The 14,004-nt window shown below is 42.0% G+C and overlaps 1 protein-coding gene across 1 annotated transcript in view; it reads right to left on the bottom strand.

Annotated features, from left to right (window-relative positions):
• kiaa0825 (KIAA0825 ortholog) overlaps positions 1 to 14,004 on the bottom strand; it is a 116,573-nt gene that overhangs the window by 12,412 nt on the left and 90,157 nt on the right. The gene's annotated exons all lie outside the window — the stretch shown is intronic.

Genomic DNA, 14,004 nt, shown 5'->3' with positions numbered 1-14,004 from the left:
TTCTCACTTCTAATTTGCTCTGAAGCATCTGCAAAAAAAGTGTCGAGAAAGTATTTGTAGTCTAAATTATTTTCCAGTGGTGGCTGAGCGGGTGTTTGCTAATCCACTCTGCAGCATTTTGGAGTGCATGATTTGCTCTTTCATAACAAATCAATTGGTTTGTTGTGAGTAGGACTGAAGAACCCCGGATCAGCTTCGGATGACAACTGCGTTCTCCTCTCATTACCTCGTGGCTAACCCCCATGGCAAGCACTACAAGTCACTGTGTCAGGCCGCTCCTTCTTTCATTTCCTTTTCATTAAGCCTTGGCGCTCTGTCACTTCTTAGCTTCCATGCTTACACCCCCTGCACCTTTGTCCCTTTACACCATGGGCCCCTCCACCTCCTCTTTTATGTCTCTACCTCTTTACTTTCCCTCCTTCCTCTCTCCCCTTCTCATTAGGTCATAGTTGTGGTGATTTGTCAGAGTGGCTGCGTTGATTAATAGGCCGACGGAGCCCCTATATTTGGGGGCTGTCAGCAGGGCTCCAGAGGGCCAGGGCCGCCCTGCTGAGCTCCCTCACCACCCAGGTGGCCCCATTTAGGCTAAATGAGCTGTGAAGGGTCCCGGCTATGCCCGCCTGCCTCACACTAAGACGTTACGCTCAAACACACACACAGGCATAGACACAAAAAGGCACAAACACATGCGGGCACATACACAGACACACACATCTGAGGTGCACGCACACACGCAGGCACACTCACGTACTCAACACCCTGGCTCTCACTGCCATGCACCCCTGCGTTCCCACATGATTTGTCACACTCCATCAATAGACAATAAGTTACTGCCACTCTGGCCTGTCAATGGGCCCTGTCTTCAGCAGACCCCTCTATGGTGTCTCCTAGCCTGGGAGGTTAGGGGGTGGGCGTGGGGGGGTAGTGCTGGGAGAGGAAGAGTGGAACAGGGAGAAAGTGGTGAGCGTGAAGTAGTGTATTAGGAGGTGGAAATGGAGTAAAAAGAGAGTAAAAGAGAATAAGGGGAAGATAAAAGTGCATGTGCATGCAAGATACAAAATAAATACAGTTGGATGGACATACATTTAGAGAGGATATATTAGACAAATTGCTTTGCTATGCACCCTCCATCCCTATGGAGGGCTAACTGAGCTCGTCCTGATGCACAGCCAAGTAGCTGCAGGTTCAAGGAAATGGGAGTACGGGCCTGTACAGTATGTGTGTATGCATGTGTCTAGCGTAACATGGTTCAGATGCTCCAAGCCAATAGCTTGGCCTTGGAGTTAGAGGCGGGTTGTGTGCATGAATGCGTGTGAATGTGAACGTCCCTCTTTGCAAGACAATTTTTTTTGTTCCCCCCAAACTAGGAGGGGGAGACCTTGGTGAATGAGATCATTCTGGCACATTTGCACGTACACACACACTCCCATAAACGTGCCAGTACGAGCACACACGCCTCCTCAATGATTCAATCTGATGATGGGTATTGGAGGGGAAACTGGAATCTGTGAAGGTCAGAAAAGTCTGAACAGTAACATCCACCACTGCAGGCTACTACTGCCACTGTCTCTACTCCTACACTGTCATTACTGCTGACCGGCTAGCTCTCATTATCAACTTACTTCATCAAATACACTTCATTATCTGCTTGTCCTTAACAGACAGATGGGATGGACCCTCCAGCAAATGACAGAGTAACTGGAATAAAGTGATTCCTTATAAAGTCTATTCAATGAACGGGTCATAACACATATAGTCCTCTGATATTAGTTTATCTGTGATTTACACTTGATTGGACATCTGGATGAAGAAAAATAAGTGGTATGTATCTTCAGAAAATACAGTTTAATTGTACCAATAGCTATGCATTACAATTATATGAAGCGATTATAGTCATTATGAAGTCTTTATTTCTGAGACTGTTGAACATATGAAAGGCGGATGGATACACTGGCTGAATAGACAGCTGTTACTGAAGATGTAAGTAACAGACAGTCCTATCACGCTGGCAATATGGACGACCATGAAATTAAGACTCAACGTATAGTAATTATAATGACAATGAGCTTTGTTCGACGTGTCAAGTATCAATCTAACACTTGCCAGGCAGCTTTCATATCATAGCTAATAGGCAGTTGGCGGGCCGGGCAGTTGCCAACCGTTGAACCAAACTATTCATAAGCTGGCCCTTGTCATTGTGCTTAGCAGTTGACGTAACAGTAATACACACATCAGCTACATGTGCTCTCATGCAAATGAGTGCATTAGAGCAGACCTCAGAGAGCGGAGCGTGGCCCATAAATCCAGCCGGGGTGAAAGATGTAGCCTTTACCATGCGTGTCCAACCCCATCTATTTAACCTAATTACACACACCATACCAGGTAATAAAAGTCTCCATGCCATCAATTCTGACATCTCATCCAGAGCACTGCTGAGAATTGTATATTAGGATCTATAAATCATCAGGATAGTGATCTTCTCTAGGTGTAAAGTGTGTGAGAAGGTGTGCCTGCAAGTCAGTATTACTCCTTCACAATTATGACATGTCTGTCCTGCAAGTGCACACTTCTGAGTGTCTTTTTACCTATATCCGTTTGTAATGTGTTGGATAACACAACACATTGTGCAGTAGCAAATCAGCATCAGGATGCAGTTGGTTCCAGAGAAGGAGATGAACCAGTGGAGTTAAACCATCCCTATTGTTTTTATTGGCCCTAATCCAAGGAGAAAAGACCAAACAACTAATTTATACTTTAAAACTATTCAGACAGCAGTTAAAAATGTGTGCGATCCTGGTTTTGGGTGGCTGTTTTTTTTCTACCCAGGTGTTCCCTGTCGATTGCTCACAGGACTGTCTGTCACGCCTGGGGCCGGGCGTAACATGGCTGCAGGTACTTTCACTTTCCAACGTCACGCCTTGCGATTGGTTAAAGGAAATAGCACAGAGTTGCGTAATGGCCAAAGCCAATGTTTTAGTCATAGGCGGCTGGAGATAAATAGATATGGTCACAGTAGATTCACTTGCACTCTCTTGCCTTTGTCTGCGGCGCACCTGAGCAACACCTGACCGTGACCCCCACTCCCCCCATGGATGTGGATCCATCAAAACGAGGATGTAGTGGTGAACTGAAGCAAGGCAGAAAGGGGTGGTTGAAAGACAAATAGCATGGTGGTGACGAATCCCATTGTTGGAAGATTACGCTCTGAACCATTTCAACTGTTCACCTCTGTGGATAATTGGTAGAATGAGAATCATTCATGTTAGAGTGGCGGCATTGCATTTAACATGATTGAGTATACTGGCAAACGAATGAGTAAAGGGAGATGTTTTTGTAAAAGAAGCATCGTTCAAATATATATAAATATTTAGGAGATCACTACAACTACTGTACTACTGTGTGAAACTGCAGAGTAGTTATATTCCACAATGTAGTTACAATACACTGTTTTTGTTGTAAACAACTATATTAAAGAACACAATCTTCTGTCTCTGTCGCTATCCTTTGATGGCATATCACAGTCTGAACAATCTAGCTCGCTGAGAACAGAAAAAGATAAATAAATAAAAGGATCGCCACACCTGGATTTCCACTCCAGGATGTCATCCATGGAATTCGGCAGAAAAGCTAATCCATCAAACTCTGTCAAAAGAACAGTGTGGGTGTGTGTATTTTCTATTAAAAAGGATTACTCCATTACCAAAACAGACCTGGTTGCCAAAGCCAGCTCAGAATATACGGTTTGGTAAATTGATTTATGACTGATTTATCTCACGTAAGCCTAGAACCGTGTTGGGGTTTGGATAAGTGCGGGCATTGTGTAACAAATAATAACTGTTTCATATAGCTGGTGAAAAGATGGGGACATCGCAACAGCTGATGTCAGGACATCAGGCAGTTGTCAATATGGAAAATGCTCCAGTAAATGGTTGGGATTGATAGAGGACTTAGGTGGAAGGATTGACGTCTGTCTTACTGCACTTTATGCTTATTTTGAAAAGGCTAAAACCTAAGATATTCGCACACAAACACATCCTCACAAATACAAAGACTAAAAACAGAAACACTTGCAACATATACAGTATTATTCATGATTATACACACTACACACAATGGCGGTTAAAAGGCGATTCGCTGTTGGTTTATGAAGATTATGCTCTTCTTCATTGTCACGTTTGGAGCATTGTGCCGTGACTCTCCACAGAGCACCCAGCATCAAAGCTACTCCAGTGCAATTGTTGTCTCAGTCACCCATTATAAACAACGCATTTTCGGAGAAAAGGCTGTAATTGTGCAAAAGTGTGGCACAAATGGCTTTCTAACATTACTGTATGCCTTTCTTCAATGCAACCCATACACAACCCTGAAAGCTCTCACCAATTGAAGTTCGGCTTTCATCCAGCATAAAAGCTATGTTTGCGATTGAGCTTTAGAGCTATACCTTTTCTCGCCTTTACCCCCATCCTCTCCGCCTTGTTTCATATGAGTGCACAACCACAATGGCTCAAGTAATGGGTCCAAAATGCCTTTTCCCTGAACAAAATCACTGTTTCTGTGGGTCATGTAGAGGTAACTTTGAGACCTGAACAACTTAAACGGACTACTGCTATTACTAATTCCTTTCTCTCTCCATCTCTATTCTAATAGTAAAACCATTCTGCAGTACCAAACACGCCCCATCATTCGGCCTGGCTCAATGCAACAAACACACATAAGAGAAAGAGTAGGTGAAGAAGAGAGAAACACACAGAGAAAAACACCGGGGGGGAGATGCAGAGAACACAGGTCAACCACTGAGCTTTTTCCTTGTTCGAAAATGTCAAACATCAAAGAGATGCTTCTCTCCCTTGGTGGGGGCGTTCTGGTGGGCCGTGGATGTTTTCCTGCTGCAGAATGAATCGGGGTCCAAAGCCAAACCAAGAGAGGTCTGGAATAGTCTGGTGACTGGGTGGTTATGGCCTAACAGCTTATATGAATCAAAGCTTCATGCTTTTAGTGCCCAGCGGCTGGCCTTGTTTGCTGCATTACACTTATACTAGGATGTATGGTGGGAGAAAAGTGCCTGAGTGCTACATTGGCTCAAAAGTATTGAGAAGAAAGTTGTTGTCTTAACTTAGAAATGGTTACATTTGGCATTCACCTGATAAAAATACTCTCAATTAGGCTGAAATTATTAACAATTCTGAATTTATCTGATTGTCTTTAATAGTTGTAAATGGACCCAAGACACCCTCTGTTAAGCAAAACTCTCAGCATTTCATCTACTGCTGATATAATATGCTTTGACAAGCATCCTCTAACACATATGTAAGCATGTTGTGAGTGCGAGCACACGTGTGTGTACGTTTGTGCGTGTTTGAAGCGTGTGCAGGCTGCAGACAGTGGCCACTGGGAAATCAAGGAGCACTTTGTCATGCATCCTTAAATGTGTGACACTGCGTCTCATGAGACAGCGCCTGATTGGTCTACGAGGCATCGAAGAATGACGGGTGAGTGATGGCCTCGGGGGGATATAGGGTGTGTGTGAGTTGAGTGTTGTGTGTGTGCCTTGGCTGGGGTTAGAGACACAGGACAGCACGGTGACATGTTCGGGTGGCTCCCTGTCAAAAGCAGCTGGCAACGTGTCGTAATGCTGCCATCAGGGAGTCATACGCCACTCTGGTCTCAATTTTCAGATTCACATCATTTTCACCCATATGTGAACTTTATTTAAATAAAGACACAAAAATGGAATTAGCTGTTAACCCACCAATGACTCTTATATACAGTGATTTGTTTTACCAAAGATATCATGATAAACACGTGCCACATGTCAACAAGTGCATATAGCAGAAATTGTTATTCGAAATAGTACCGATAATTTCACATTTAGCTGTCACTTTTAGGATAACTGAGAAGTAATGGGAATTACTGTAAGTCAAAAACTCTGACCGTCAGCATTAGACACAAAGGCAAACTCAATGATTGCAAAGGTTGAATCAGCAACAAGGCAAAAAAAAAGAAAGTAAAGTTATGCTGTTATATTGTTCCGTGATCAGATATGATCATGATGTATTTAGCCTTTCTATTGAAGTGCACTTCTTACTGTAAATCAGATGTACCTCATTTCCTAAAACGCTTTTGGACAACTTGCAGATAACAGGGGTAACAGACAACTTATCAATAAGAAAGGGATCAATCAAGTTCAAAAAAAGGGAAAGGAGTTATTTCAGTCCATTAGATGTAAATCAAATGTATCTAAATTACTAAGACATTTATGACTATTTAGCTTCCTTTTAAATGAGTGTCTTCTTGTTAAAGTGTTGTAACACACAAAGACGTGAACAGACAGATTGCAATGTTCTCTCGGGGTAAAATATAGTCGAGCCACAAAATGGATACAGGATTAATTCCTCCCACCAATATTTGCCGACATGGTTTGTGGCTTGCGTGTATGCATAATATGTCAGATACCCTGACCCTATTACAATTACAGTATGTTGGATTAAGCACACAGTCCATTTTGAATGCAGGAAAAAAAAGAAGCAGCAGCGTCACCCTTTACTGTATTAATCATTTCTGACTGTTGTTAAGAAGAGCTGAAATTCAAAACCAACAGGGGGGCAGACATAATTACCAAGCATGTCCCTCATATTTACTATCGCTTAATAAGCTACTAACATAGAGCAGACAATGGCCCGTCATCTTCATTTTGCATGTATGTGTTGTGGTATTTTCCTCAGCAGATAGGGATAGGGAAGGAGTGAGAGAGAGTGTTTAAACTTTGTCAACCGGATCTCTGGTTCTGATCGATGTCACCAGCTCTTACCAAGCGAAAGGGGGAGAAAGAGGGAAAGAGAGAGACAGGGAGACGGAGTGAGAGAGGAGGAAGATTTACGCTGGCACCGCATTTTTGTCCAATTAATAGATTGCCAGTGTGTTGTGTATTTTGCATGACAAAGGAGGGTAATATTAAACTGCCATTTGTAATGAAAATGCACTTTGCAAATTAAAAAGTGCAGAAACCCAATTTTTCCTACCTCTTTAGGAAATAAACAGTCCTTAACCAATTAAAGCGCATTGTAATAATTCTGTGATTTATTGCAGGTTGTTTAACTTTCAAAACTCGGCTAACCTATATTAAGGTCACAATCCATCATGTCGTGCATGGAGTGCTATGGAGTAATGGCTGTTGTATTAGCTGCTTTTGATGATAGTATGAAAGAAGTATTAGCACTTGTCAACAAAACTGCTTACAACATAACATTAGCATGCATGAGCTGCGTCGCCTATTCATTATCTTGGCAGCTACACACACGCCGTTACTGCCTTATAAAACATTTTGCCAGGCCGAGAGCACACACTCACTGTTTGGTTTTGTGATAGAGTGGCAACATGCAAACCATGGGGCGCGCTCTGGTTGCAATGCAAACAGGCGCAGGAGAGATGAAACAGTGTCTGTGACACACGAGTGCGGAAGGGAGGAAAAGCAAAGGGTGAATGAGGGATGGGAGGGATAAAGGAGATCACTCTCCATCTTTGCCTTGATCACTTTCCTTTAGCTTTGGTTTTATGTGTTATAAACACACCAGAAATGTCCACTAGCTGACAGAGGAAGAAAAAAGAGGATGGATGAGTGCACTGTGAGGGAAGTTCAATGTTACGAAAAGCTACCTGCTTTTAGAGTTCAGCTGAGGCAGAATGATGACTGCTCGAAAAAGGTAGCGCTGAAATACAAATGGAAAGAGGTAGAGACAAAGCAAACTAAGCCGTGAGGGTAACATTTGGAGGGTTGTTGAGGCAGATAGATCTTCAGTGAAAGTAACTGATTTGAACGACAGAAAGACGGACATGATGAGAGTGGGACGAGGGGGTCGAAATACAGTGAGAGAAAGAAGGGGAACCAGATGTCAAAACACACAGAAAGAGTTACAGCTGAAGGGCACGGCAGGGTACCAGCCAGAGAGGGAAAGATGCAGAGATGCAGGGCGGTGTGACACGGTGACATTTGCCTCCACAAATGGGCTCTCTGGCTTTCGCCGCGCAGTCTGGTGCGATGCCCCCCGACTGTGAGCCAAGAATGCACTTAGCTCAACAAGAGCAAATGAATGGCCCTGTTTTGACTTCTACCATTACACTCCTTCTCCTTGATAGCTGGTGCTGGGCAGAGTGAGTCTTTGTTGGAACACAGGGATCCCTGCGTGTTTAAACACCCCGGCACCATGGTCTAATTAGTGTGTTAAATCAGCAGTTGGAAAATATGTGGATTCAGTACTCAGCTCTTTATTCTCCAGTTCTGCTTCATTCAACTTGCTATAATTGGTAGGCAGCTATTACCAAAAAAAGTAAGTGTCAACATACAGCGTGTTGTTACTATGTGTTCAAACAAAGCTTCTAAGCCAATTTCCACATTTTTGGACAACAAAGATGATTAAAATAGCAGTAAATCATATATATCAAACCAAATTTTAGATGAAATATATGTACCATCCATTCTTATTCCTGAATGTTCTTATTGGATCCTCATAGAACCGTGTTGTTTACTTCCCACAGAGAGGAGTCCACTCACCATGAGCCATGCAAACACCTGACAAGCCCACAAACATCAACAACAGGCTGTTTAGCAGCCAAAGCCACAACGCCGGCTATTGAATAGAGCTAATTGCATCGCTAAGGATTCACATATCCTTGGGCATCACTGCTTAACATCAGGCTTGTATTATTTATTTCGTTTTTCCTGGAAGTCCATTTTAGAAACAAGTGCTCATCCCTTTGAGAAAAAGGAAAAAAGTGAAATCTTCTTCCCTTGTTAGAGACAAGAGTGCTCATTCATTAGCAGCGTTGCCATCAGTTGTTTGTTTTTTTTCAATTCAATGTCAAATTTGTATTACTCTTTCGCCTTTTTTTTCTGTTTCGGGAACTTCAAATTACTCTGAAAATAGAAGAAGTAAACTGGTAAACATATAAAAGTGATGTTAATATGTGTATTGAAAGACATTTGTAAACTCAAAGAGGAAACATTCAGCACTGCACATGTAGCACAGTTACCATTACATGTCCCTGTACACGGTCTGTCTCTGATCACTCAGTCCCTCGACCCCCTCTGCATGTGTTGATATCTAAATCTCTCCCTCGCTCCCTTTCTCCGTAGCTCCAGCTCCCTGATGATTATTCATGTGCATTTAACTCTCAAACAGCCCCTCATTAACTGAGGCTCGCTGGGCCATACGTTGGGCCAAATTACGCAGCTTTGACATACACAAACCAGCAGGGGGGAGGGTGGGAGGGAGCGGAGTCGTCGGGATAAAAGGCCTGGTTCGCTACTTGGTCTTCTCTAACCATAGATAATGGCTGCCAACGCTTCTGTAGGTCTTTTAAAGCAATCAGCACTTTCACTTTTTGTTGGGTGGGGTTGGGGGTAGGGGCGAAGAAAGGGGGAGGGTGAAGAGCAAGAGGCGAAGGAGGGAAAGGGGGGTGAAGTGGTAAACACTGAAGTTCGAATTGGACCCTCACCATCAAACAAACAGGCAAGAAGAAGGGTAAAAAGCTAAATTAAACATTTAGACTAGAGGCCAGGGATGTTGATGTGTTGCATTAAAACAGTGTACCTTACTGCCTACAATAAATAAAAACCAGCCAGAAGTTTCAATGAATAGTATGTATAGAAGACTGACAGTTTGTGATTTGTCGCTTTCCAACTGATTTCTTCTGTGAATTTTAGCAGGTACTGAATTGTGAGAAAACTACATTTGGTATTTTGCTCATGCTGGGGATGAAAAGGCTGTCAAAACCTTCCTCAAACTTTCCAGACACAACTGTCCAACTGCAGAAACCGCTCTCTCTACAGATACATAAAACAACTATAGGACACACAGTGTATAAAACACCTTAAGGAACTACTTCTTTATGCCAGCCTGCTCAGCCTCAAATATAATATCTAAAATGAATCTACTCACATTTCAAAGTGCAATGTGAATCTGTATTATAGAAACATTTAAGTATCAGATCGGGACTTGGCAGATCCTCAATATTAAAAGACTGAAAAGAAGGATTGAGATCAGTAGCAACAACTCAATGCAGACATCACTACTAGAGACTTTCTTTGGTTCTCAACAAATATAAAAAATAACTTAAAAATGGCCTGTGAAAGTGTAAAAAGAAGCAGAACATCTAAAAGAAAAACAGGCTAAATAGTTGTACAATAAAATTACAGCTTATAAAAGTAGGCATTGAGAGAGCAACAATACTTTTTTCTTGCTGCTACATTTGTAATCTCATTTGAGTCAAGAGAACAATCAGAACCTTTGTGTTCATTAGCAGCTGATGTCCTAATAACAGTGATCACAGTTAAATAGTGGAAAATCCTAACAATGAATCTGGGTAATAGTCAAATCAGCTTTCAAAGCAACAGAAAAATGAGCCCTCGAATAGGCAATCACCACTACAGCTAGGTGATTAGTCTCTGTCCGGCAGACTGCCGTACACCATGGGCCAATACACACATACACGCACGCATGCACACACCATAAACATATATATATGTTATAATATAAGTATTACAAATAATGTTAAAGAAGTAGTACAGACATAAGGTTTTTGATTCTTCAAGCCAAACAAAAAAAGCATATAAAGAAAAAACTGATTTTACCATAAGTCGTACAGGACTTCAAGGTTCAGTGAAAAAACGTCAAACTGAAATTGAAACCGTTGTATGTCTTCGCCCAATAGTCTGGCTTGTGTTTATTTTTAGGGGCTCATGTTTGACTTCTACTCACTAATGAGAATCTCACCGGGCCCAGAAGACTGATGTGTTTGTGAAATGAAACAAACAATTAAATACAGCCACTGTTATCAAAGCAGAGTTCCGAATACGTAACAAATGACATGTTATTTGATTCGAATCTCACAACATTCATTTATACCCTCAGCCCAAGGTACTGTAGCTGTATTTAGTGAATAGACATGTTAGCGACTAAGGTTAAATAAGATAGAATTTGCTGTACACATGCTGAATGCTCTGAGTGTGGGAGAACAAGTTTCAAATGACCTCGACCATCGACTGAACTCAATGTAGCCATTACAAATCAGGCTTTATTGAACTGCAGGCTGAAAATCACTCATCATTGGCTCTCCCCGCACGTAGTTGGGCAATCAAATCAAAATGCGCCCTAATTTGACAGTTGTTATAAGAGTGACCTCAGCATAATGTGAATAACTACCATTTATTACAAAGAAGAATTGAGACTAATTCTACATAGCTTGTCACATCTGACGTTGGACCTTAAGGTTTGGGGGGAAGGGTTAGCGCCATATGCTCAGTATATGACAGCTACATCACATAGAAGTGTATACTTCTCATGGGATTGTGATCGGCCTAGTGTGTGTGTGTGTGTGTGTGTGTGTGTGTGTGTGTGTGTGTGTGTGTGTGTGTGTGTGTGCATCACAGATGTTGCAGTCTGAGGTCTGGTGCAGATGGCTCTGGGCGTACTTGCCAGTGATCTCTTTCCAGTGAAAGCAGCACCATCACACACCGCTACCTGGACTTTGTTTAGAGGATAGGAAGTGACATGCCACTCACACGTCACACACACACACACACACACACACACACACACACACACACACACACACACACACACACACACACACAAAGTCTCTTCTTTGAATTGTACTTACTTTATCAAGCATTTTAACAAAAAGCATATTAAAAAGAAAGAATAATTATTGGTTATTTCTCTTAAAATATGTTTATCATCACTGAAAAGCAAACGTAATTATCTCATAATATTTTTTGCTTAATTGATTATTAGAGAGAATAAAATGTGTCTCTGGCCTAATTGAAGTGAGGCTCACTCAGTAATCTCACCCTTAAAGCTTGTGTGAAAGTGAGCATGTTTCTAATTGGTCAGTCTTTGATAGCCCTAAGCATAGTATCTCCATTGTAACTGTACATTATTTATTCATTACTCACGTTATACACCCAAGCATGCAAACCCACAAACACATGTACACAGGTTAGGGCAGACACTAGTCACTAAGCCAACCTAAGTATTTGGAAAGACAGCGTCTTTGTAGCATCACATTCAAACACTGTATCCAGACTCAGAGGAGCACAGGGCTCTCTCTCAGTCTCCCTCTCCTTGTCAGTGTCTCTCTCTCTCTCTCCTTGTTTCGCCCCATTTCTTCCCCTGGTTAAAGGTGTCCTCTGGGGGATATAAAAGCCTCAGGGGATTTGTCTTAGTGCAGAGTGCCACCTTGTTGTCAAGGCTGCAATGACACATTTCTTTCAAAGCTACTCCTGACAGACACTCACAGAAGAGAAATGGCATTTCATAATGCATTGCAACATCAGTGCAGTGCATACATAGATAGTTTATACAATACCTATTGAGAGGAAAAGGGAGGTAGTACATTGGACAGGGGCCAGGCAGATTATGACATAAGAGTGCAGTAGCCCAGATACGACCTGTGTTACTTCATGGCATCTTATTTTAGTGGCTTGATATTCATCAATGACAACTGGGGCTTTAACATCTGAACACTGTGGTTGAATTTATTTTGGACAGTATTATAATTAGGGGTATTGCATATATTTTAAAGGGTGCATATAAGTAAAAAAGGTGGTATAGTTTTCTACCCTTTAATTGTACATTATTCTTGATTTGTTGACTGCAGACTACACATATATTGCATAGATATATTTCACCAGGAAAACACTTAATGTAATCAAAAGCATTCTCTCTATTCGATATATAAACAAACAATTTTTTTTGTTACAAAAATGTCCTGATTTCTGTGGTACAAAAATGATGAGGATTTGTCCGATGAAAATGCTGTAATCATGAAATGAATTTTTTTTGATAAGGGAATACTATGTTCATTATTTCATATCATATCATAATCAATTAAGGAAAATAGCCTGAAAACAAAAAATTGCATTGTCAATGTTTCATTCTTTCTACTTATATTATATATGATACTTTGTAAATTGTTTTATATACATAGTCACACATTGCCAATAGTTTATAATTAGCCTATGCCTCACTACACAAAAGAAAAAATAAACAAGAGATTAAGAGAACACTGTTTATGTACAGGTGTAATTGCATAGGTGTGTAAATGGCCAAAGATGACCACCATACAACCCAATTACTGCAGCGGAAAAGGGGGACAGAACAGAGTGTATGCACTGGGTCAGTAATGTGTTCATTAATGTGTGAGAAAGCCGAACACAGCCAGCAGGGTCCTTGTCACAGCGTTTTACTGGATGAAGAAGTTAATTAAATGAGGAAACGCAGGATGAAAAGAGAGAAATGGAGGAGAAGTCAGGAAGGACCGAGGGGTGATTGTTAACAGGACATCTGGCACAAGCTTGTTTCTCTCTGGGAGACGGCAGCAGGGAGGGGGAGATAACAGCCATAAGCACTTGACCTTCCATTTGTCTGACTGGCAAACTCGCACACACAAAATCAAACTCTAACAAACACACAAGCAACGACGGACAACCACATACATATGCAAAAGTCTACACGTTTTTGTGTGAACAGTTTTCCAGAGACAAGAGATAAATACTGTGAAGGTGAACAACATGGCCGGCAGGGTGCTGACACGTCAGAGACGGAGACCAGAGGATGAGATCACGGTCCGCCTCCGGGCTGTAATGGTGAAGGGAGCCGCCTCATACACACACATAAAGGCAAACACATGCGCACGCACTAGAAAACATAAACGAAAAGTATGTATGCCCACACACACACATACTGTTGGCCCTTTCATATAGGCGCATAGGAACGCGAGCACACACACAAACAGCCTCACAGTGTCTCTGGGAGTATGCAGTGAGTGTCTGTGCCGGCTGCATACGTGGCCCCATGCATAAACAATGTGCCCTGAGAGACAGTGGAGTGATACTATGGCCCTTAGCACAACTCCCATGAGCCTCTCTGCCCCTCCATAGCCACTATCAGTCTCTCTCTCTCTCTCTCTCTCTCTTACACACACACACACACACACACACACACACAC

The sequence above is a fragment of the Notothenia coriiceps genome, unplaced genomic scaffold, assembly GCF_000735185.1.
Source record: "Notothenia coriiceps isolate Sejong01 unplaced genomic scaffold, NC01 NC01_scaffold00024668, whole genome shotgun sequence".
NCBI lineage: Eukaryota > Metazoa > Chordata > Actinopteri > Perciformes > Nototheniidae > Notothenia > Notothenia coriiceps.
Note: the sequence above shows the minus strand (reverse complement) of the source record. Positions and strands in the feature narration are given on the sequence as shown.